Below are 24,202 nucleotides of genomic sequence, written 5' to 3'. Positions count from 1 at the left end.
TACTACTCCCTATGTACAAGAATATAACTACTATAATACTGCCTCCTATGTACAAGGATATAACTGCTACAATACTGCTCCCTATGTACAAGAATAGGAATACTATAATACTGCCATCTATGTACAAGAATATGACTACTATAATACTGCCCCTATGTACAAGAATACAATTACTATAATACTGCTCCCCTGTGTATAAGAATATGACTACTATAAGGGTGCGGGCAGACGAGCGCATAAACGGCGCGTTTTTGCGACCAAACGTATATACGTGACCATCTGAGGCAATGGTTTCGAATGTATTCGTTCACATGGGCGATTTTACGGAACATATGCGACCGAAATACGCGCCAACGCATATTCGATCGCTGAAAAGACCGTTTGCAATGTAGGAACAAACGAAAATACGCTTTCTAGCTCTGGTCGTGATCGGTGAAAAACGATCGCTCGGGCGATTATACGTTGCGCTCGTGCGAACGTAAATACGCCTACGCTCGTCTGCCCGCACCCTAATACTGGCTTCTGTGTACAAGATTATAACTACTATAATACCGCCCCCTATGTACAAGAATATGACTACTATAATACTGCCCTCTATGTACAAGAATATAATTACTATAATACTGCTCATATGTACAAAAATATAACTACTATAATACTGCCTCCTATGTACAAGAATATAACTACTATAGTACTGCCCCTATGTACAAGAATATAACTACTATAATACTGCCCGCTATGTACAAGAATATAACTACTATAATACTACTCCTATGTACAAGAATATAACTACTATAAAACTGCCCTCTATGTACAAGAATATAACTACTATAATACTGTCTCCTATGTACAAGAATATAGCTACTATAATACCGCCCCCTATGTACAAGAATATAACTACTATAATACTGCCTCCTATGTACAAAATATAACTACTATAATACTGTCCCCAATGTACAAGAATATAACTACTATAATACTGCCCCCTATGTACAAGACTATAACTACTATAATACTGCCTCCTATGTACAAGAATATAACTACTATAATACTGCCCCCTATGTACAAGAATATAACTACTATAATACTGCTTCCTATGTACAAGAATATAACTACTATAATACTGCTTCCTATGTACAAGAATATAACTACTATAATACTGCCCCCTATGTACAAGAACATATCTACTATAATACTGCTCCCTATGTACAAAAATATAAATGCTATAATACTGCTAATATGTACAATAACAGAACTTCTATAATACTGCTCCTCATGGTCATCTGTAATCCAGCATCATACAAGTCTTTTAGATGCCAAGTATCTTTAATGTGAATTACTGTATAAACTGTGACAGGTTGAGCAGAGTCATCTCATTAACTTTCGTTGAAAAAGATTTAATTATGACATAGGTGATGCACATAAGTGACACTAAAATATAGATATACAGCTTTGAAAAATTAAGAATCAGAAAATGAGTTTTAACGGCATATATCTTCTGCCTATGGACCTTAAAAGACCTCCAAGGCATACACCCTTGTCAGACATTTTCAAATAAGTCAATCAACCTAATGAGAACATGTAAAACCGTTGAATTTAAGGTAGGGGAAGGGTAAGTTGGGAAGGGTAAGGTGGGTTGGGACCTTCGGGCCTCGAAGGAAGTTGGATAAAGTGAACAACTCTGCTGGGTTGGGATGTGGGAAGCCTAGACTGCCATTGGTAATTCCCCTGGAGAATCCAAGGGGTCCCGCAGCAAGCCCAAGAATAGCTGTTATTACGCCGTGACCGACCCCTGAGGACTGCCATTGTTCCAATCTGGAAGACGACCTAAATTCTAGCCAGGGCTGCCACACTGCATAGAATGCATTAAGATCTAAGTCCTCTTCAGCTTTCATCTTTTCATAAGCACCAGGGTGTTGATTCTCTCCACCCATTGAACTCTTGTTGGGGAAAGATTGGATCTCCACAATCTAGGGATAATCTGCCTAACGGCCTGGACAAAGCATTGTAACAGACCCCTCTTCACCCTAGCGATGGATCCTGGAAGCATAGACAACAAAGCCATCTCGAAGGTGAGAACAACGGAAGCGCCACATAGGCTGTTGTAAAGGGCCGAGACATCCAACCACAATGGTGCTACTGGAGGGCAATCCCACCCTATGTGGCTCATACTACCTCTGCCCCCAGAGCATCTCCAACACATGGGGAAGGACAGAACAAACACTATATGTAAATGCTCCGGTGTCCTATACCAACGGGACAAAATCTTAAAGTTAAGTTGCTGGAGTAATAGCTTTTTGCCATTGCTCCAAGCAAAAGTGCTGACCCAACTTCCTCTCCCATGCTCCAACATATTCTGGGGCACTGTCCCCTGCCTCCCGAGATAGCAGCATCTTGTATAAACACGATATTGGATGTTTAGGGATCTCCGTGGAGATGCATATTACCTAGAAGGGCGTAGGATGTTTGATTAAATGTGGACCGGGTGTCAGAGAGTCCAAGGCACCCCTAAACTGGAAGCAGCTCAACCATGCTCCTGGCAGGATCCGAGTCCCCTGAAAGAACTCCACCAGAGGCCTCAACCCTACAGGGCTGAGAACATCCCTCAGATGTGCGATGGGATCCGAATGCATAGACAGAAGATGTGTACTATATTCAAAGGCCCTGAACTGGGGGTTAGCCAGCAGAGGGATTGAGAGGTCCAGGAATAGAGACCAACGAACTCTTTATAGCAAAGCAGGCCCAAGAAGACATTAATTGTGAAAGTAAGGGGGATAGTTTAAGGGACTCACTAATGCAACCCTGTGGAATCCAAAATATCCCCTGTGCTAACCCGGGCTCAATGATATATTCCATTTCAACCCAAAGCTTAGACGCTTGGTGTTTGAGCAAGTTCCATACGAAGTTGGCAATGTTAGCTTTATAATGTAGGGGGAAATCAGGAAGGTTGAGTCCTTTCGAATCCCTAACCCAAGTGAGAATACTGTATTTTAATCTGGGCCTGTGACCCCTCCAAACAAACCTAGTTATTAGGGTGTGAATGCGATGCAAATTTATCCTGGGGAGTCTAATTGGCAGGGCTTGGCATAAGTAGAGAAATTTTGCGGGCTGGTGGGGTCCTTTTTAACAGAGTTCTCTCTTCCACACCGAGACAAAAAGAGTGGGCTCCATTTGTTCCAATGTTTTTCGAGACTGGATAAGAAAGGTTTGAAGTTGTGTGAATACGCTTCGGCAGGGTCACCTGGGAGTTGAATCCCGAGGTATGTAATGGAGCTGCTTTGCCACTGAAATGGAAATGTGATGTTCAGAATTTCGTTTTTTTGTAGGTTAATCTTAAACTTGCTCACCTCCCTAAACTTATTAAACTCCTGTAGTAGAACAGGTATGCCTACGTTAGGGCAGGATAAGTACAAGAGTAAATCGTGAGCGAAATGGAGCAATTTATGATCGGGTTGGCCCACTGAAACTCCCCTGATGGAATTGTTCATCTCATTAACTTTAAAGGATAGTGAATTTGACCACAGCTCCATTCTATTGGTGGAGGACTCTATAATGCAGGCTAGTAACATTGTACACCTTACACAGATAAGTCTGTATGCAGCTTCCCAGTCACTCCTTGGTCTCTAGGGGGAAGGACTGTATTCTGTCATTTCCTGGAGACTGTAATTCCAATGCATTGTTCCAGTCTCCAGCAATGTCTGTCTGTATAACCCTCGCTGTCATTCCTCAGTTTATCAGACCCTCCTGCTTCTGTACGGCATTTAAATCACGCATCCAATTGTGAAGGCATAAAGAAGAGTCTCATCTTAGCCCCTGAATTCATCCATCTATAGAAATGAGCAGCGTCTTGTTTATATTTCCTCTCCCTTTCAGTACTTATAATTAGGTATTGATTTTCTTTGTTGAGATGAGGAAGCAGCTAAATGAGCGATGGAGAGGAGGAGTCGGGACAAATATTGCTCTAAGTAGCAGGAGTCACTGCCTGGTATAATGTTTAAAGCTTGCAATTCAAGGGAGACACCCCCATATATCTGGATTCTCAGGGTTCTCAGAATTAATTGCTAATGGGAGTGTGGGAATCTTGTCAAGAGACTGAAAGACACAACTTGAATCTTGAGGGATACTTTCTTTTTGAGCAGATTGTAGGAAGGTAGATTGGAATTAGATATCCCTGAGATTGAAAATAGACAACTATGAGGATGAGGAAGATACATGTGAGATCGTAAGTACCATAGATAATGACACTGGAAGTATACACTCATGAGATTGGAACTAGATACTCATGAGATCACAAGTAGACACCCATAAGAATGGAGGTAGAAGCCCATGAAATTGAAAGTAGTCAACTAAGAAGATGGAGACAGACAACCAAGAGGATGGTGGTGGAAATCCATGAAGGTGGAGGTGGACAGCCAGAGCCAGAAGGATGAAGGTAGACATCCATAAAGATGGAGGTGGACACCCATGAGGATTGAGGTAGAGAACCATGAGGATGGAGGTAGACAACCATGAGAATGAAGGTAAATATCCATAAGGATGGAGGTAATAACCAAGAGGATGGAGGTAAACATCCATGAAGGTGGAGGTTGACAACCAAAGGCATGGAGGTAGACATCTCTGATGAAGGAGATGGACAACGAAGAGGATGAAGGTGTACAACCAACAGGGTGGAGATGGACAACTAAAAGGGTGGAGGTGGACAACTAAAAGGGTAGAGATGGAAAACCAAAAGGGTGGAGATGGACAACCAAGAGGATGGAGGTGGACAAAATAAGAGGATGAAGGTGGACAAAAAAGAGGATTGAGGTAGACATGCAAGAGGGTCGAGGTGGACAACAAAGAGGATGGAGGTAGACAACCAAAGGGTGGAGGTAGCTATGTATGAGACTAGAAGTAGATATCCATGAGATCAGAGGTATATACTCATGAGAATAGAGGTAGACAGACATGAGGATGGAGATAGACAACCAAGGGGATGCAGGTGAATATTCATGAGGAGTGAGGTAGACAACAATGAGATCAGAGATAGACAACCATAAGATCAGAAGACATCCATGAGGATAGAGACAGATATGCATGAGATCAGAGGAAGACTGTCAAGAGTATGGAGATAGACACTGATGAAGATAGAGGTAGACACCCCTGAGATCAGAAGTAGACAACCATGAGAGTAATGTTTATGCCCAAGGGATTGGAAGCAGATATCCATTAGAATGGAGCACATGGTTTAACTATTATCTAAGGCAGGGGTGTGCTACTTTTTCTAGTCTGAGGGCCACAATGGTATTCTGAGACATTTATCGTATAAGCTAAGTATAGAATATACCCTCCCCCTATTCAGCAGTCCAGAGAGGAGGACACAATACATGTGGCTCCAACCATTGTAGATGATGGATATCGAGGTATAGATATTTTTGTGTCCAGATGATTGGGGCCACACAGAATGGCATTGTGGGCTACAGGTTGTGCAACCTGCTATAAAAAAGGCAAGCCCACTAATTATTCACTGTTAGTTGCGTTACTGAGGTGTGAGGCACAATGTCTTATTCTCTACATGGGATCTAACCACTTGCAATCCTATAGAATGGGCAGAGTCCTCTTTTGCGTAGAAAGAACCTGATTTATTTTTGTACCTTATTCTACTGCAAATGCTGAGAATCTGGAATCTGCATTCCCTGGGGGTCACACTGCAACTACTACATGAGGTCAGTACAATCTACATATATTATGGCAAGGTAGTTCACAGAAAGGCATGCAGTGGCCAAGAAAGCAGGTCTTCTGTGTGCTAATCAGCAGGGACAGCTGTATGGGTGTGACTGGAGAAGTTAAAACCTCCAAAAACACTCAGTTCCCTACTGTAAGTAAGAGGCTGCAGTAAGCAGTGTCAAGAACTGGGAGCTTAAAGTCCGATGTGGACCAGATTGGGCCCATCAGATATCTGACAGGAGAGGACGACCTCTAGACACCTCAGGTGGTGCATAGTGACGGGGACCCTGTGGGTTGTGAACCCAGAAAATCGTCTTATGTTCCAGTACATTGATGCTGTAAAACTGTTTACTGTGGAATAAAACTGATGGAAGCCAGACTTGAAGTAATCCGGTGGTCCTCAGCCTTTCTGCATGTGTTGCCAACCATCTTAGGATTTATGGAGGATACGCTGTCAGTGAATGGCACACAAAGTCTGCTGCATTTAAAGGACCAGGAGGCTGAAAGTGCAGTTGTCGTTTGGAAACGAAGCCCCAAGCAGAGGTCTGGGCTGTGTGGATTGCGGATCAAAAATGCCAAGCGCGTTGGTTCCTATGGGAAACAACCAAAACGAGCCATGCTGGGGATGTCTTCAAATGGAATATTGCGTACATGGATGTCCAGAGGCAAAGTGGCCAGTCAAACCTCACTGGAGTGCAGGTGGAGTCCCGGAGTCATCTGGTCTGAACGGGGACCAAAGGAGTCTGTCAGTTTGTCTAAGAAGCTGCTACAGGAGGAAAAGAGACCATGGAGTGGTGAGGCCATTCTAAAGACGGTTGATTCTGTGCAGCATGGACTTAAAAAGACTGGTAGATGCAATGCTGCAAAAGATTATGTTGCAAATGATAAGGCAAATGTAATTGAAATGTTGCAGAAGATGTTTTCTTTGCAGGATGGTGCAGTGAAAGCTGCAGTGTGCATTAACCTCTAAAGAAAACACAGTTGAAAAATGTGTTGCTCAAAAAGTTTTCTATTGACACCGAAGTGTGCGAAGGATTGTGGAATGTTTGCTTCTGTCTATGAAAGGTCTAGAATTTGCAGAAATATTCCCCAATCTACACAGGTGAAGGCAGAGTCTGAACAGGCTGTTACAGGGAGTTCAGCCACTGCCCAATGGGAATTAGCTCAAATGTGCCTCTAGTGGTAGAGAGGAGAAATAATGAAACGAATGCATGTAGTACCAACAGTGAAGGCAAACTAGAGAGAGGTAAGGAATATATTATGAAATTGCCCTAGGAATACTCCGGGTCATACAAACACAATTCTAATTGCCAAAGGCCAAAAATACCCATAGATAATATCCCCTAAAATATAACCTAAATACTTTATTATTCAAAAAGACAAAGACAACATCGAATATTATTTAAAATAAAGGGGCAAATGGTGATAGCAATGAGATGTGACTAGTAGTCATCAGTTAGTATCCTTTGTGTAATTGTGCATATACACAATAAAACATAGGCCTGGATGGCCAACTTCCTAAAGACTATGTAGAGATTAGTAAATCAGCACCACCAAAACCCTATTAAAACCTAATTTATAGCCACCTTGACATGCTTCACCTTGCGCGTCCTCAGGGGGAGCAACAGCCAGGGCTATAGTGATCCGAGCGCTGAACTGATAACTCTTAAATAGAAGAGAGGCGGAACATTTTTTCGAGTAGCCAATCCAGACCAGAGACAAGACAGCAGCAAATAATGTTGTGAGAAAATCTTGACAGACAGCGAATGGTGATATAGGTTAACCAATCCTATATCGATGGCTGCACCAATCATAGTGTGTTGCCAGAGCGTGCCGAGTGCAGAACAGGCGCGGCTGTCTCAATAGAGCATGTGCAGACACTTGGAAAAATTATTGAATGTTGTCCGCATCAACTGAGCATGCTCAGGGACTTGTTATTGAGTGCTGCTGGTGGTAGCACATCTCATTTGCTACCACCATTTGCCCCTTTTTTAAAATAATATTGGATTAGTCTTTGTCTTTTTGAATAATAAAGTATTGAAACTAGAGAGAGGTGTTGCCAGTGTAGTTTCCTGTGAAACTGAAGTAATTGCTAGTAGCAACCAAATGTCAGTTAGGACTATTGCAAAGAAAAAGAAGACTGCTTCTCTTATGACAGTAGATGTAGTCAATGCCGACCCTGAGGTCCAAAATCAGAAAGAAAGTGAACAGTTGCTCAGAGTTCAGGAGGAACTTGTACAGATGGGAGCTTGCACATTTTCTTCAAGGGCCCAAGATGTGCACAGAAGAAGCCTGTCACGCTGTGAATAGATAATATGATGTGCAGTTGGAAAAGGAAATTGCCAGCTTGTGTCTACTTGTAGAAGAGGCCAAGAGGCAAAGGCTATTGGTAGAAGAGGAAATGAACAGAGAGGATGCTCTAAAAAAAAGCAGCTCAGTTGCAAACAGAAAGAGCAATTGAGAATGAGGGCCTCAGAATATTAGCTAAAGCTGAAGCTGATCACAGGTTGTTGCTGGAAGAGCAAACCGCTCAATGTAAACAAGACTTGGAAGAATTGAGAAGTGGGAAAAAGAACTATGAGAAATATCTTTCAAAAGCCAAAATAAAAGGTACAAGACCTCAGAAATGTAGCCAAAAATGAAGCAGGTTGCAGTTTATGCCTGGAAGTACAAGCTGTGCAGTTTGAACAGGACTTTAAGAAATAACAAATAAGGGTCTTGGAAAATATGCTGGACATCAAAGAAGCCCAAGAAGCACTCCATGAGTCAGAGGTGACCTGGTTGAAGAAATGCTTAGTTGAGATAGCTGAAGTACATGAAGCTCAAATCCAGGGGCGGAATCCTATTGTTATGGAGGAACTGTCCAAACAGTTGGAGCAAACTAAACAGGCTCTGAAAAGGAAGCATAGTGAGTTGAACAGTGAGATAAAGGTACTTGTGCAAGGCAAGAGTGAGTCTGAAGACAAGAGGAAAAAGGTAGATGCAGCTTGAAGAGGTACAAGTAAAAGTCACAGAAGGTGATAGGTTACAGACAGCGCTGTCTGAGAAGGCAAGTAGACTGCAGGTTGAAATTGAATCGCAAATCCCAGAGTCTCAGAAATTGTTGCAAGAAGAAATTAGACAGAAGCTTGACCTTAGTGCACACCTGAAGAGAATGGAAGATAAGAGAAATGTGTTCTTCAAGCAGTTAGAGGAAGACTTGGTACATAGATACAGCACCAGAACCAAGCTCATAACATAGAGTACAAGAACCATTCTCAGTACATAAATACAACACTAGAACCAAGCTCATAACATAAATAGGGCCCCAGAACTTAGCTCATAACATAAATATAGCACCAGAACCAAACTCAGTATATAGCTACCAGAATCAAGCTAATAAAATAAATACGGACGCAGAACCAAGCTCGTAACATGAATACAGTAGCAGAACTAAACAATTGTGTTGTGGGGGTGCCAATGGGATGACAGTGAGGCCTCAAAACTTCAGAGGGGAGGAGAAAGAGCCTGGAGGAGGAGGATATATGTAGCTCCATAAGATACTGCTGCATGGAGGAAGTCGATCATCTGTTTGGGAAGACCTAAGGCGGGTGTTCCCCCCAAACTACATTCGTAACCCTCCTTAGAAGCTGGTGGCCGGCACACTGTGCGACTGCAGAGGTCACACTTAGCTAAGGCTGGCCATGTATACAGTAGCAGTGTCCACGCAACCAGAATGAAGAGCAGTCAGCTGTGCAGGACAATGAAGCGACGATCATGGATTTCCCGGAAAAAAAAAACTTAATTATAATTAAAATCAAATTGGCTTCATAAGTGCGATTCCCACTAATGAGCAGCCATGACTGCACAAACGAAGCGATGTGCATTAATTTGAGTATTGTTTGTAGCGTCTGTCAACGGTGGACCTCGCGGTGATGTGAAACCTGCTAATTACACATCATTTATTTCCACGGCTGCCACATAGAATTCGCCTTTTCAAATGACAACTGCAATAATATAATACAAACATCAGCTTTTTGTAACAATTCATAGTTCTACTGAGCTGCGTTATACTCCAGTCACCTTCAGAGCTGCATGCAAGAACTCTGTTCATCAATGCATGGAATGAGACTGCAGTTGATCTGCACCCTAGGGACAGTCAGAAGACTTAAGACCCTTTTACAATGAATGATTATTGTTCAAATTCTCACTGGATCACGGGAATCTGAATGATAATCATTCAGTGTAAATGCCTGCACAACCTGAACAATAATTAGTTTGGCATGTGGATTGTGCAGGCATAAAAATCAAATGACGATCTGCCATCCTGTGTAGGATGGCCCTAAACAGCTTCACTCATGGAGCACCCACAATGGTCTGCATTGGGGTAAAAGAAAACAGGAAGAATTATGAATGCAGCCCTGGATTGGGCTAGGGTAAAATACATGATGCAATTCAAGATCAGTGGAAGATAAGCAAAATAAAGTTAAGTATCTGCCCTGTATTATATAGCATCTCAGGATCAGTAATGTAATGTCTGTACACAAAGACTCCCTCGGCAGAATAGTGAGTGCAGCTCTGGAGTATAATACAGGATGTAACTCAGGATCAGTACAGGATAAGTAATGTATGTACATAGTGACTCCACCAGCAGAATAATGAGCGCAGCTCTGGAGTATAATACAGGATGTAACTCAGGATCAGTACAGGATAAGTAATATATGGACACAGTGACACCACCAGTAGAATAGTGAGTGCAGCTCTGGAGTATAATACAGGATATAACTCAGGATCAGTACAGGATAAGTAATGTATGTACACAGTGACTCCACCAGCAGAAGAGTGAGCGCAGCTCTGGAGTATAATACAGGATGTAACGCAAGATCAGTACAGGATAAGTAATGTATGTATACATTGACTTTCCCAGCAGACTAGTGAGTGCTGCTCTAGAGTATAATACAGGATGTAACTCAGCATCAGTACAGGATAAGTAATGTATGTACACAGTGACTCCACCAGCAGAATAGTGAGTGCATCTCTGGAGAAGGGTGTGTGCTGGTGAGCTCTGCTGAGATCCAGAGGGTGTGGTCGTCTAAGGCACAGCTCCAGAGTTTTGGCCCAGCAAGGCATGCTGTTTCTGGGGCTTCCAGCAACAATGGAGCCCCTGACCTTCTCCCTCCGGCTTCGGTCGGGGGGAGGGAGGGTTGAATCCCAGGAGGGAAAGCGAGCTAGTCGGGGCAGCAGCAATGTCACCCCAACTCCCCGGGTGGATACAGAGTCCAGGAGGACAAGATCCCAAGCTAAAGAAAAACAGGTCAGTGCTAAAAGACAGCCTATCAGTTGGGGCGAACGCCAAAAGGGAGAGTCTGTGGAGGAGCTGGCATCCCGCATCGCCACACATATGCGGGATTATGAAGAGGCTGGGAAAGAGCTGGTGAAACAGCGCAGAGAGCTACAAGCAACCCGCTGTGACATGGAGCGAGCCTCCAGTGGTAAAAAGGTCGCAATAAGCCAGAAAATTAAAATCTGTGAGGAGGCTATTGAAATGTATGAGGAGGAAAGGGAGAGGATCCTGGAGACCAGCGGTCCCTTCAGGGAAAAGTTGCTTAATGACAGGCGGTTCTCCCAGATGGCAGCCAGGAGCCCTGGCAGCAGAAAAACTGCGTGTAAATACCAACCCAGCAGCACAGAAGAATCTGAAGCTTTGGAGGGGCGGGCGGCATGCTCTGCTGAGCAGCAGTCCTCGCTGCAACCAGGAACGGGCACCAGCATCCCTGCGGAGCAGATCGGCCTGCCCTCATCATCAGATGACTCGGATGGCAGTGAGTACGGGAGCAGCAGCAGCGGACAGGGGGCGCTGTTGTTGCAGCAGATCATGCTGCAGGAGTCCCCTGCAAGGATGCAGGCTATGCACTTTGGGGATGAACTACCACCGGAAACAGCAGCGGGAGGTAAAAAGACAAAGGCAAAGAAAAAGAAGAATCAAGCTTACATCCAGGAGAGGTTCGTTTACGTAACCAAGCACCCTGGCCTGATTGCAAAGTCAGGACAGGGGGCTAGCCCTGGGCTCCTAGACCCGGCCTCTGTTGTGAGTCCGGTGCAGGGGACCAGGGAAGAGAGGGTTAATGCGACCCAAAGCTCCAAGCCCGCTTGTGCCAGTAGTGGGACTGGAGGAGTTAAGGAGGCAGAAAAGGTTAAAATGAAGGGTCGTGGCCAGACTGGAGGCGCTGACGCTGTTAGTCGCAACCCAGTGGGAGGGGGAGGCGATTTAGCGCCAGGTGGCATAAGTAAAGATGGCGGCTTGGCTGTCCCCCCTGTGTCCCTGAAGTGCCTGTCGGGGGCTGAGGGGCCGCAGTGGGTGGTGGTCGGGTCGGCCAATCCTCCCACCCATCCCGTATGTCCCGCTGCAGATCCCAGAGTCGCTGGTGTGGGCGGAGCTTTAACAACAAAAAATCCATCTAAATTGCGCACGGCGAATACGGTTTTGCAGCCTCAGTCGGCTGCTGAGGTTGGGGACTTGCCCTCTGGGGAAAAATTAACTAAACAGAAGACAGGTCCTGGTCAGGAGAAGGGTGTGAATGTGAGTAGCCCTGTTACCCCCGCTACTGCTGCTGTTGTTTCTGTACCTCCAAATGTCCCCAAACCCCCAGGTTCATTGCCTGCTGATCAAGCAGGTACAGTTTCGGTAGATGGTCGGGGGGTGGGACAGGATCCAGTTGGCCCTCCAGCGGCGACAACATCTGGCAGAAGTTATGCCAGTGTCGCCGCTGGGGGGAGGGGAGAGGCGTCCTCCTTGTCTTCGGGCTCCGGGGACGGTGTCTTACAGCAGCGTCTCCTGGAGGCTTTGAGGAGAGGGGAGAGCTCAATGACTGTAGGAGGTAGAGTTGTGGACTTGTCTCTTTGGGTAGAGAGACATGGACTTGGAGCCTTCCGAGAGCAAAGGGGGGAGACCGTATGGTCCCTGCCGACAACCGGGCAGGACATTGGCCGTAGGAACGTGGCTCGTCTTCAGTGGAGAGGCAGTGATGCATGCCCATCGAGGGGCAAAGTGGTTGAGCTTCTGCTGAAGATGGGTTTTAGGGCGCAGGACATCTATGCCCTTATCCACCCCTACGGCTCGTCTGAGTTCGACATCAGCTTTGCTCGCCCAGAGGGCCTTGAGCTCTTCTGGGGGAACTATGAGCTGATGAAGGACGAGCCCGGCTGGCGTGGTTTTGCTGCGCAAGTGGTAACCCGCCAAACTGGAGTGAAGAGAGTGACCGTTCTGACCCGTAATGAGTCACTCTCTTGTTATGACATCATGACTTGGCTCAGTCGCTACGGTGAGGTAGTGGATATGCCGCAAAAAAACAGAGATGAGCACGGCATCTGGTCCGGAGCCTGGACATTCATGGTAAAACTAAAGCGTTCAGGGAACTCGGTGGCCCACATACCATCCGTGGCTTTCCTCGGTAGGGATCGCATTCTGGCCTTCTACCAGGGGCAACCGAAGCTCTGTCACAAGTGCGGCGACCCCACACATTTGAGTGCCGCCTGTAATGTCATCAAGTGCGCTCTGTGTGGCGAGGTAGGTCATCTTGCGGCATCTTGTGCGGAGATTAGGTGTCACCTGTGTGGTGACCTCGGTCACCTATTCAGCCGCTGTCCACGCTCTTTCGCCAATGCGGTCATGGCCCCAACGGAGGAGAGCCATGAGGTTGCCTCTGCAGGGGAAGGGACCAGCAGAGGCGGAGGAGTCCAGGAGCCTGTGAAGAACAAACATGTTGGGGCTGCTGCACTAAGGCGCCAAGAGAAACGCAGAAAGAGCAGAGAACTGGTGGAGACCCAGGTGGCAGGTGGGTCAATGCTGGCACCTGTTCTGGATGCGACTCGTGTGGCTGAGGCTCCAGGGGAGGGCGAGTTGGATGAGGAGGTCAGAAGGATCCAGAGGGAGGAGGCTGCCACTTCTTCAGATTCCTCCCGCTATGAAAGTGTGGATGAGGATGGCAAGGAGTGGCGACAGAAAAAGCGAAAGCAGGGCACCAGGGAAAAAAAGAAAACAATGCGGGAAAGAAGAACTTCCCCTATACTGGCCCAGGTGCAGGAAGGTAAACCAAACTCGCCTCTTGTTGAGCTCTCCAACAGGTTCCAAGCTCTCTCCTCTTCAGAGGAGGAGGTGGAGGGTGAGGATCCTGGGGCAAGTGTGCGGCCTACAGGGGGTGCCGAGTCTTCCTCTTGTGAGCGTACAGTAACCTCCAAGGGGAGGGCTGGCCCGGGGCCCGGTGACAAGGACGACAAGGTTGAGGAGCCCCTTGCCATGGACCTTTCGGTATCAAAAAAACGTGAAAGGGGTCTTCCTCAGACCCTGAAGTGAAAAGGGGTGGGAAGAAGAAAGCCATTTAACTCAATCATCAAAGATGGCGGCACCCGCTCCGTTGACTCTGGCATCAATTAACGTTGCCAGCATTAAGTCAGATATGGCGAGATTTGCGGCCTTTGATTTTCTCGGCCGTGTTGAAGCCGACATTTTGTTTTTGCAAGAGACCAGGCTGCCAAATTTAGCAGCTATACATAAAGCAAAGAGGGAGTGGAGGTCTGGGCCATCCTACTGGTCTCTTGCGGCCGAGCCATATAGCGGAGTGGCGGTTCTTTTTACCGCAGCGGTTGAATGCCGACGGGTTATTGAGTTAGAAATAGGGAGGTGCCTGATCCTGGATGTTCTCATGAAGGGACAAGAGCTTCGGCTAATCAACATCTACGGTCCCCAAACCAAGCGGGACCGCAAGGATCTCTTTATGAGGATCAAGCCGTACCTTTTTACCAGTCGGCAGGTGATCTTTGGGGGTGACTTTAACGCAGTCACGACGACCCGTGACAGGGGAGGCTCCCTAGGCAAGCTGACTTATGATAGCGTCGCGCTTAATAGCATAGCTAGCGAAGCTCGCCTGGTGGATGTCCACATCCGGCACACCCCAGGCCACGCGGGTTTCACCTATTATAGAGGCGAATGCAGGTCTAGAATAGATAGGTTTTATTTGAAGGAGGAAGCCATCTCTTCACCAGTGTCCGTTGTTGAGGTGGAATTCTCCGACCACTGTCTGATTTTGTTTTCCCTGAATGTTGCAGAGACCCCCCGGATGGGTAGAGGCTTATGGAGGCTGAATTCATCACTCCTGGAGGAAGCAGAGATAAGACAGTCCTTTGAGGATTTTCTGCAGAGCCAGGTACCATTACTGGATCTTTGTAGCAGTAAGTCAGAGTGGTGGGAGATGCTCAAGATCAGGGCGGCAAGGTTCTTCCGCCAGCTCTCTAGCCTCAGGAGCCTGAGTAAGTACCGTCTTTATCAGGGCCTGAGGAGGAAACTCGAACATCTCGTCTCGACTGGAGGTAGCCGCGAGGAGATCTCCAGAGTGAAGTCTTTGCTCAAAGGGTGTCAGTATAATAGGCACGCATCTTTGGTTTTTGAGAGGGACTTCGGGAAGTACCACTCGCCCGACCCTTACAGAAACTGCAAGATGTCAGTGAATCGTAAAGTTGTCACTGGACTGATCGACGGTACGGGATCTCTGAACAGGTCCAGATCAGGGATTCTGGAAGTCATCAGATCCTTCTACTCGCACCTTTTGAGAAAGAGGGATCTAGATCGAGATGTGATGTCGGCTTTCCTGGCTGAAGCTGTTCCTGAGCCAGGGGATGACATCTCCCTTAATGTCTTGACAGAGAAGATCAACATAGAGGAAGTTAAACTGGCGATTGATGGGCTTGCGCTCAAAAAATCGCCAGGACCGGATGGCTTAACATCCGAGTATTATAAAACCTTTAAGGACCTCTTGAGTCCCCTCTTGACTGAGGTTTTCAATGAGTGTCTTTCCTCGGACACTCTCCCAAAGTCAATGAGGAGGTCGGCTTTGATCCTTCTGTCAAAGGGTAAAGACTCGAGCCGTATTGAGAACTGGCGTCCCATAGCGCTTCTCAATACGGACAGGAAGGTTCTGGCAAAAGTGCTGTTTAATCGGCTGGTCAAGTTTGCGCCCCGGCTCCTCTCGGGCGCCCAGCATTGCTCTGTTCCAGGCCGTAGCACCTTTAGTGCTGTTCTAGGTGTCAGGGAGGCAGTGGAGCAGGGTAGGGCTGGTCACTGGGAGGGGTACCTGCTGTCCTTGGATCAGGCCAAAGCGTTTGATCGGGTTAATCACGAGTACCTCTGGTCTGTTCTTCTGAGATATGGCCTGCCAGTGGGGTTTGTCAATTGGCTCAGGACATTGTACGCGGGGGCTGAGACTTTCCCGCTAGTGAACGGTTGGGTCGGTCACCCATTTGAGGTTGGGTCTGGCGTCCGTCAGGGTTGTCCTCTGAGCCCCTTGCTGTACGTGTTTGCCATTGATCCCTTCCTTAGGAGGATTGATGGTGGGCCTATGGCGGGGGTCGGGATGGATCGGACGGTGCCGGAAGCCACCCTCAGGGTGGCAGCGTACGCTGACGATGTCACCGTCTTTGTGTCCTCGAGGGGGGAGGCAGAGTACGTGATGTCAGAGGTGGATCGCTACTCGGAAGCATCCGGGTCCGGCATCAACTGGGATAAGTGCGAAAGTCTCTGGTTAGGAAGGGGAGATCCTACATTTGGTCTCCCGGACACCCTTCCAGTGCCCCAGGACTCGGCTAAAGTTCTCGGCATCAAATTTGGGCGGGGAGATTACCCCATGCAAAATTGGGTGGTCAGGCTCGATGGTGCCTCTCAGAAGGTGGCCCAGTGGAAGGGTTGGTCTTTGACCCTTCGGGAAAGGGTTAACCTGATCAAAACATACCTGCTCCCTTTATTCATCTACCTGGGCAGCGTATGCATTTTGCCAGAGCCTCTCTGGACCCGGGTCTACAACCTGTTCTTCCTAATGTTGTGGGGGAACAGGTTGAACCTGATTAGGAGAGATGTCACATACCGCACGAGGAGATTAGGGGGGTTATCTATGGTCAACCCCGTGGTGTTTCTCGTAAACACCTTTGTTAAGATCAATATAGGCAACCTCTGGCAAGAGAGGGCTCCTCCGTGGGTATTCTCCTGTTGGGGATGGCTTCGGCCTTTCTTCCAGGAATGGGAGACTGGAGGGCGAGTGAAGGATCTTCGCACGCCGCACGGGCATCTTCCGGCTTACGCTACCGTGGTTCTGAAGATGATACGTCGGTGGGGTCTGGGGATGTGGGAGATCAGAACTCTGTCGAGGAAACTCCTCGATAAGAGGGTTCTGTTGACCCATTTCCAGAAGCCCCTGGCGCTCAAGGACTGCCCAAGTCGGGACCTGGAGGGAGGGTTACGTTTATTGAATTCTGACAGGATCCCCTTGAAGTTTTGGGACTTGACTTGGCGCTGTTTCCACGGGAGACTGTATGTAAGGGGCAACTTGAAGAGCAGGCCACTGGTGGATAGGGGTTGCCCCCGCCAGGAGTGCAGCAATGTACTGGAAAGCATGGAGCATTTCCTGCTTCAGTGTCCCTTTAATACAGAGGTGTACAAACGGGTGGGAGCCTCCATTGGTTAGCCCAGGTTGGCACGCCTCTCGTATGCGGAATGGGTCCATGGGGCATTCGGGGACCTTGGTGGCAGGGACTGGTGCACTTTATTCTTAGTCAGCCTAGTGGTCAGGTTTCACATTTGGAACGCACGGTGTTTAGTTTCGACGGAAGAGAAAATCCTCCCCGTGGATGAGGTGAATAGGAACATCCTGGGTGACCTGGTGAAGGTGCGTTCTCTGGATTATGAGAGGTCGGGCACGACTAAGGCCTCTCTCCTATGGAGAGGGTTTGTATTTCGTTAGGGACAGTCTTATTGTTAGGGTCTTTGTAGGGACAGAATAGGGAGAGGTAGGGACAGTTTCTCTGAGGGTAAGTTTTAGGGAAGGAGTAGGGACATTGTAGGGACAGATTAACTATAGGGATAGTTTTTCTCTTTTTGGTCGGTGCCTGGCTTATCATATCCAGTCCTTGTGGAGGGCTGAGTGTGACACTAGTAGAGTTTTTGTTTTTCGGTCAAAGATGAAGTATGTACGGCTGCAGGTAACTGAACCTTAGGCTTTCGGGTATTAATATGTAGTGTTGGTTTGTAGTTATGTAATGTGAGAGGTTATATGTTTTGTTTTGTATATAGGGCTAGGGGTTATAGATAGGTTGGGTGGGGGTTTATTGGGGGGAGGGGGGGGGGGATTTATGCTTCAGCCGTAGCTTGACACGTCCCGGACAATGAACACTGGGCACGGACTGTTGGTGCGGGCGTGGCCCTCAGGCTGCGGCGGGCAGGGTGCGTGTATGCGGTGCAGCTCGGCTCGTCCTGGACATAGACATTGAGCACAGACTTGGGATGCAGGCGTGGCTCCCGTGGCTGCACCGTAGGGGGTTGTTTGGGGTGTGTGGTGGTTTGGTCTGGATATAGGGTTAGTTTAGGATTATGTAAGGTTTTATTCTTTAGGTGGCGGGCATTAAAAAAAAAAAAAAAAAAATTTGCAAGAAAAAAAAAAAAAGGTATTGGGTTGTTCTTATTGCTATTACTTTTGTTATGATTGTTTGCATTATTGTTATTATATAATTGCTTCAGTTATTAGTCGTTTTCTTTCTTCTTTTTTGGGATTTCAGGCTGGATCCTGTGAGTTAGGGATGTTTTCTCACATGTGTGTATATTGTTATATGTAGTATGTAGTGTATATGTATTGGTGAGGATGGGTGAGTGTAGTTTTGGAGTGCAGGTTGGTGTAGTGTGCGGTGTGTATTGTTTGGACCAGATGGACCTTTTGCTTTTGTCCTGCAGTAAGGCAAAGTACAGATAATATAAGTGATAATTTGTTTCTGTTTTGGTTTTATGTTTGTCTTATGCCAAGTGAGCGATATTTATGTTCTGTTTATTGTTATGTTTTTCACTTTTATAATAAAGAGAGCTACAGGATGTAACTCAGTATCAGTACAGGATAAATAATGTATGTACAGAGTGACTCCACCAGCAGAATAGTGAGTGCAGCTCTGCAGTATAATACAGGATGTAACTCAGGATCAGTACCGGATAAGTAATGTATGTACACAGTGACTCCACCAGCAGAATAGTGAGTGCAGCTCTGGAGTATAATACAGGATGTAACTCAGGATCAGTACAGGATAAGTAATGTATGTACACAGTGACTCCACCAGCAGAATAGTGAGTGCAGCTCTGGAGTATAATACAGGGTGGAGCTCAGGATCAATACAGGATAAGTAATGTGGTTGTAGGTTCAAGGTATAATTTACTCCAGTTTTTGAAGTTAATTATAGTAAATCTGATGGGCCAAACATAGCCAATCCCCCTTATTGCGCAGCCACTTTCATGTGTAGAAAAGTGGCAGAGGCTGCCACCAAACAGGCCAAGAGTCTCAAATTATAATTTCATATATGATATTAATTATGCGCCAATAGTTTGTGACTTTTGTACATCCTCTGGCTTTCATACTGTACTGAATAATTCCCTAAAATATCTTCAGAGCGTCAAATCCCCTGTAACAGACATAGCGTTATATGATAACATTCTGTATGCCTGCAGCCACCACTAGGGGGAACTCAGGAGCTTACTGCATACTGTGTTATTTTAGAGTTCAATGAATAAAGAGTATACACGAAGCCCCCCCTAGTGGTGGCTGCAAGCAGACAGAAATTTATCATGTAACTCTATGATTTGGAGCTATGACCGCTATAAAAATATATTTAGAAATTAATCAGCTCAGAATCCTCCAGTGATTTAGGTTCAGATTATACGATGCCACAGCTTCCTGACAGTTGGTCGCATAAACCCATCCAGATGCACCTGACTCCTCTCCCCCTGATATGACCCTCCGCTATTGAGCTATCAACATCTGTCGCATCGCCAGCTCGAGTCGCATCACTTGAGCCTGACACAGGACACCGCCGCCGAGCAGCTGGAGAATGATTTTCGGCTTTGAAGACCGGGCAGAAGGGGAGCTCCTTTATAAGACCTCTGTGACTTGTGTGCCGGTCTCTGGCATCCTGCCCTCGCTCTGTGCAATAGAGCAGCAGGTCGGGATTTGATCCTGCAGAACGTCTCGGAGCTCGCTGGGTTGTTCTGCACACCGTGCGCGCCTGCTCTGCATGTGAATGGCATTGATTTGGATACAAGTGAGCGAAGCGTACAGATGTTTTGGACGGAGATGTGACGGTTTCACGGCTGGCGGGAAGCAAATGTAATTAGAGTTGAGGATGCGGAGATCATATCGCACAATGAATCTCTTCTTTTATAGCCCTATACAAGAGGACGGGAGAGTCATAAAGATTCATTACACGTAATAAATTATACGCAGCACCAGGTATAATATACGGCTGCAAGAAAAAGTAAGTGAACACCGTTGGAATTCGCTGGATTCTGCCTTGATTACTAATATAACTGTCAGAGAGGTGGATGCGGATTCGCCTTGTCACACACCGGTTTGGTTTTGGGCTGAGGAGGCAATACCTGGAGAACCCCGGTTTTCACGCTTAACCCCTCCAAGTGGGATACAGGCTTTGCTGTGGGATTCCCAGGCTGTTACACATATTGATAGTTTCAACGATGCACTGGGTCAAGGTGCGGTACCTGCAAGTCCAAACAGGTGCGTAGAGGTGAGACAGGCTTGATTTAGGGCTGACAGCACAGGTGCTAATGAGGTCCAGGCTGTAGGTCAGGGCAGGAAACAGAGCCGAGGGCAGGGAGCACTGATGTCAGTAATGTCAGAACTTTGGAAGTCAGGAACATAAACTTTGTGACAATGGTAGGAGACCAGTTGCTCAGGCATCCTTCACAGGGGAAGGATGTGTGATATAGAAGGTGCTGGTTGCTAATTGTTGGCGCTAGCCCTTTAAGGAAAGATGTGGAGGCACGCACCTTATGGACAGACAGTGAGCAGAGGCCCCCACCATGCGACAGGCAGCAGCAACCGACCACACACCCCACAAAAGGTAAGCAGTGGCGCCATACTGTAACAATAATGTGGTCTGATTGTATCTAAGCTACAATTATAGACAACCACAATGTAACTAATAACACACAGTTGTACTTTCATAATCCACAGTGCAGGAAGGAAAAATAAGTGAACCTGTGTGATAATGACCTAATTGGAACAAGTTGCTTCCAATACGTTTGAACCTCATAAACTACATTACAGGGCTCAAAGGTGAGAGAATGGGTGCCAATTAACTGTGTTTCATACTCACCGGGTGTTCCATTCCAGCGCTGTGTACTTGTTGGCATGCGCCAACAGCTTGACTCTTTTTGACACATATCTCTCATTCATCTCTATGGTAGATGCATGCACGCACAGAAAGAGGCCAAGCTGCTGGCGCATGCCAAGTTAGTGGAGCGCAGTGCTGGAACGAGGTGCCCAGTGAGTATAAAACACAGATCCCTGAACTGCCCGTTCCCTCATCTCTGGGTCCTGTTATGTAGTTTATAAGCCTCAAAAGTGATGACAATGTCCCTTTAAAGGGATGCGATGGAAGTGCGGGTTTCACAGGTGCTGTCCATTAAATAAAGGCACAGAAAGCCTGGTTACTGACCAACCTGTTCTTAAGAAAGATCAGATAGTTTGAACCGTGCCTCCAGGTAAGCAGCTTTCAGAAGTCCTAAGAAGGTATGTTATAGAGCTACATGAAGCTGGAAAAGGCTACAAAATCTGAAGACCCGTTTGTAGATAATTCCATGGTTTTTATTTACAGACGGAGAACATTCAGGACTGTTCTGCTCTCACTTGGAGTTGGCATCCTGTTATATCCCTCCAAGCACATCGGACAATCCTGAAAGAATAGTAAAAGGACCCAAGGTGAACAGAAGACTTACAGAAGACTCTACAGACTGCAGGAACCTCTGTCCATGTGTCAACTACTAGAGAATCACTGACCAAGAATGGTGACCATGGAAGGACACCATGAAGGAAGCCGTTGCCAGAAAAAAAAATATTGTAGCCCATCTCAAAAACCACCTGAATTGCCAACAGTACTTCTGGAAAATGTTCTACAGTATGAACACATGAGACAAAAGTGGAACTTTATAAACAAATGCCCAACATGGAGGTAGAAGAACACTGCACAGCAACAGGGCTGTGGAAGATGTGGCAGCAGCCAATACCAGAGACCGGGCAGAGGGACCGATGAAGCAGAAGCCAAAAGTTTACAGAGCGTGTGGACATGGTCCCAGAAGAAAATGGCGGTACCGTTGACTTGTAATCAACGAAAACTAAGAAATGTAAGAGCGGTCCAATGACTTTAGTGTGTGCACAATAGGGACAGTGACTATGATGGACGGGCTTGGACTGAGGGAGTATCTCCTCACGGACTGTGAAAATGGGAATGCAAGAATTGGGAGGACAGAGCCCTTCGGGGATGGCAGCACTTATATGAGTTGATGATAAGATTCACGTGAGATTAAAGTTGCTCGAGATGATATTCACACCTCCGGTTCGGGTGAGCCCGCAGTGACACGGTGCTCCTAAATTCAGTGACATGTTCTGGCACCTATGGTGCATTAGGCTGCAGAGGTTTGCATGCTGCGGACCTTGAGTAATACGGAGTACAATGATGAGTAAGAAGGACGGTGGTTAGTGATGATGGATACAAGTACCACAATGAAGTGCCACTGAGGTAATCCCCATATGTGTAATGGACATGGTGGTAAGAGACGCTGCGCAAAGTGGAGGAGATGTATCCTGCAGCTATGGTGCATTGAACCCGCCGACTACAGAGGCTGTTCTATGGAGACATATGTTATAAGTGTGAAACATTATAACATTGACCGTATTTATACCTTCCCATGGACTGACGCCTAATTCTGGTTTGTTTAGTAAAGTTTGGTTTTTATAAAACGTGTTGCCTCTGTCTGTCACCGCCGCGCCATACATTACACCACCACCTGCTTCAGTTGTCCTGTCTGTGGAGGAGAGGAGGACCGTGAAGGAACGGCCGCAGAGATGTATTAGGGTAATAAATGAGGAGCAGTGACAGCGAGGAAACACTTTGTCAACTATATTGGTCTCTGTGGCCCGGCCTTTTCTCACCCTCTGAATGAAGAGTGTCGGGGAGCGCAGCCCCAGAAATGTCTGCGCTGATATATAGAAACCCCTATCTCTCCAGTGCGGCTCATCGTATGACCTGTAAACTAAGCAAGGACACAGTTAATGCGTATTTAGCCTCAAAAACCAAAAAAAAAAGAAATAAAATTCCTTTAGTCGTCGGCTTCTTTTCAGCTGTTTCTTTGTTATATAATTTTTGGGGGAAGTTGAGCGACAAATAATATGGCTGCCATCCAGCTCACACAGGAAGAGTCACCCAGCACCCCCAGTAACACACTCACAGGGGTATTCCGGCCCAAAGCATTTAACATCTATCCACTGCTGACCACTCAGACCCCTACCGATTGCCAAATCTTCTAGTCACAAGCCTTTGGCTAGGAATAATCTTAAAGCAGCGGTGCTCAGGCGCGCGTCCTCCCACTGCACCGATGAGTGCTGTACTAGGAGGTTTCATCAGAGCCACTGACTATGAACAGAGTGATGGCGCGTTTTAGACCCCCCCTTTCCCATCCAGACTCCTAGCTGAGGAAATAATGGGACTGAACAGTGTATATCTTCCTCATGTGAACGTAACCTTGTAGACTTAAAATGTCTCACTGCTGAGGGTTTGTTACTTGTGATGAGTGGTTGGTGGAATAATCAGTTCATGTCGGTATAGGGTCGATTCCATGAAAATAATCGTGAATCGGGACAGTCAATTCCAACTCCCATTAAAGTCAACAGGAGTGGAAACCGGGTTCACTAATTTGCCAACCAAGAGGTCCCTAATGCAGCGAAAGGCACCCCAAACGAATGGGAATACAGCATCACGTCTGGAGTACACTGTGCTCTTCTCAAAAATTGGTCAAAATAGTGTACAGTAGTGTATGACTTGATTGTGGGGTGTCACTGAAAACAAAAGAAGGCCCACAGAGGGTCTCCTAGATCAAAACTTACGCCAAGGAAGACAGCAGACTGCTGCTTGTTTTAAAAGCAATGTTGTACATTTTACAATGAGAAATTCTGCAATATGAACACAACACTGAAGCACGGGCCTGCTCCAAGGAACAGCTGAAGAGCTACCAAAAAGTTTGCTACGCAAGAAAGCTGTTGTGCTGCTTCTTTTAAAGGCAATGTCATAAAGTTTGCAAAGGACAAATTCTACCAGGTTAACAGAACAGCCAAGCACGGGCCTGCTCCAAGGAAAAGCTGTAAAGCTACAGATGTTTCTTGTGGTTTGGAAAATTTTGATTTTGGGAGGAGGAGGAAACATGGGGGAAGCAGGAAAAGGAGAGCAGCAACAGCACCACCATTACCACTACCGGCAAGACCACCAGCAGCAACAGCACCAACATCACCACTACCGGTACCACCACCAGCAGCAACAGCACCATCATCACCCCTACCGGCACCACCACCAGCAGCAACAGCACCATCATCACCACTGCCGGCACCACCACCAGCAGCAACAGCACCATCATCATCACTACTGGCACCAC

The 24,202-nt window shown here is 46.7% G+C and overlaps 1 protein-coding gene across 1 annotated transcript in view; it reads right to left on the bottom strand.

The window, feature by feature from the left end:
• MARCHF4 (membrane associated ring-CH-type finger 4) overlaps positions 1 to 24,202 on the bottom strand; it is a 94,527-nt gene that overhangs the window by 8,930 nt on the left and 61,395 nt on the right. The gene's annotated exons all lie outside the window — the stretch shown is intronic.

This window comes from Eleutherodactylus coqui, chromosome 8, assembly GCF_035609145.1.
Source record: "Eleutherodactylus coqui strain aEleCoq1 chromosome 8, aEleCoq1.hap1, whole genome shotgun sequence".
Lineage (NCBI taxonomy): Eukaryota > Metazoa > Chordata > Amphibia > Anura > Eleutherodactylidae > Eleutherodactylus > Eleutherodactylus coqui.
The sequence above is the reverse complement of the archived record's forward strand: the minus strand, read 5'-3'. Positions and strand labels throughout refer to the sequence as shown.